The sequence below is a fragment of the Anopheles stephensi genome, unplaced genomic scaffold (assembly GCF_013141755.1).
Source record: "Anopheles stephensi strain Indian unplaced genomic scaffold, UCI_ANSTEP_V1.0 ucontig241, whole genome shotgun sequence".
NCBI lineage: Eukaryota > Metazoa > Arthropoda > Insecta > Diptera > Culicidae > Anopheles > Anopheles stephensi.
Window position 1 is genome coordinate 5,001 of NW_023405171.1, and position 2,500 is coordinate 7,500.

Sequence of the window (2,500 nt, forward strand, 5' to 3'; positions counted from 1 at the left end):
CACCTTGGTTGACCCCTGTCCGATAAGTAGTTTTCGAGATATTCGAGAATAAGTGATTTTTTGGGACTTAGAAAATTTTTGACCCGTACCCTAAGAAAAAGTGATTTTTTCATAGGACAATTTTTTCTTCGCAAATACTGTTTGGTTTCACTTTTCATTATTAGAAACGCGTTCCGAAGCCATTTTCATCAAAATCTCGTGAAAAAAAAAATTTCACCCCCGGACCAAAAGTTGGCCGTTCGGTGCCCTATGGCCTATGGCCAGTATGGGAACCAAGGATGCCGATATGCGAAAAAGTGTCAAAAAATCACTTGAAAGTCGCTATGGCTCATTAAATAGAGCTTGTAAAGACCTTTCTAAAACACCTTGGTTGACCCCTGTCCGATAAGTAGTTTTCGAGATATTCGAGAATAAGTGATTTTTTGGGACTTAGAAAATTTTTGACCCGTACCCTAAGAAAAAGTGATTTTTTCATAGGACAATTTTTTCTTCGCAAATACTGTTTGGTTTCACTTTTCATTATTAGAAACGCGTTCCGAAGCCATTTTCATCAAAATCTCGTGAAAAAAAAATTTCACCCCCGGACCAAAAGTTGGCCGTTCGGTGCCCTATGGCCTATGGCCAGTATGGGAACCAAGGATGCCGATATGCGAAAAAGTGTCAAAAAATCACTTGAAAGTCGCTATGGCTCATTAAATAGAGCTTGTTGAGACCTTTCTAAAACACCTTGGTTGACCCCTGTCCGATAAGTAGTTTTCGAGATATTCGAGAAAATGTGATTTTTTGGGACTTAGAACATTTTTGACCCGTACCCTAAGAAAAAGTGATTTTTTCATAGGACAATTTTTTCTTCGCAAATACTGTTTGGTTTCACTTTTCATTATTAGAAACGCGTTCCGAAGCCATTTTCATCAAAATCTCGTGAAAAAAAAATTTCACCCCCGGACCAAAAGTTGGCCGTTCGGTGCCCTATGGCCTATGGTCAGTATGGGAACCGAGGATGCCGATATGCGAAAAAGTGTCAAAAAATCACTTGAAAGTCGCTATGGCTCATTAAATAGAGCTTGTAAAGACCTTTCTAAAACACCTTGGTTGACCCCTGTCCGATAAGTAGTTTTCGAGATATTCGAGAATAAGTGATTTTTTGGGACTTAGAAAATTTTTGACCCGTACCCTAAGAAAAAGTGATTTTTTCATAGGACAATTTTTTCTTCGCAAATACTGTTTGGTTTCACTTTTCATTATTAGAAACGCGTTCCGAAGCCATTTTCATCAAAATCTCGTGAAAAAAAAATTTCACCCCCGGACCAAAAGTTGGCCGTTCGGTGCCCTATGGCCTATGGCCAGTATGGGAACCAAGGATGCCGATATGCGAAAAAGTGTCAAAAAATCACTTGAAAGTCGCTATGGCTCATTAAATAGAGCTTGTAAAGACCTTTCTAAAACACCTTGGTTGACCCCTGTCCGATACGTAGTTTTCGAGATATTCGAGAATAAGTGATTTTTTGGGACTTAGAAAATTTTCGACCATGACATATATGAAAAGTGATTTTTTCATAGGACCAAAAAGTTTGTCCAAATAGGGTTTTGGTTCACTTTTTATGGTCAGATAAGTGATCCGATGCTATTTTCATGATCATCAGAGGGATTTCACGCTGTGACCAAAAATTTTCATACTTCATACTTGTCCCGGTGCCGTATATGGGAGGACCGGGGGAACATGTCTTCGTAAGTCGTGATGTTCAGTGACGGATTTCTGGGACTTAGAAAAAAAATGTGCTCTCAGGCACATTATATGTTCCATACACACATTATTTTCATTCTTCATACTTGTCCCCGTGCCGTATATGGGAGGACCGGGGGAACATGTCTTCGTAAGTCGTGATGTTCAGTGACGGATTTCTGGGACTTAGAAAAAAATGTGCTCTCAGGCACATTATATGTTCCATACACACATGATTTTCATTCTTCATACTTGTCCCCGTGCCGTACATGGGAGGACCGGGGGAACATGTCTTCGTAAGTCGTGATGTTCAGTGACGGATTTCTGGGACTTAGAAAAAAAATGTGCTCTCAGGCACATTATATGTTTCATACACACATGATTTTCATTCTTCATACTTGTCCCCGTGCCGTATATGGGAGGACCGGGGGAACATGTCTTCGTAAGTCGTGATGTTCAGTGACGGATTTCTGGGACTTAGAAAAAAAATGTGCTCTCAGGCACATTATATGTTCCATACACACATGATTTTCATTCTTCATACTTGTCCCCGTGCCGTATATGGGAGGACCGGGGGAAGATGTGTTTGTAAGTCGTGATGTTCAGTGACGGATTTCTGGGACTTAGAAAAAAAATGTGCTCTCAGGCACATTATATGTTCCATACACACATGATTTTCATTCTTCATACTTGTCCCCGTGCCGTATATGGGAGGACCGGGGGAAGATGTGTTTGTAAGTCGTGATGTTCAGTGACGGATTTCTGGGACTTAGAAAA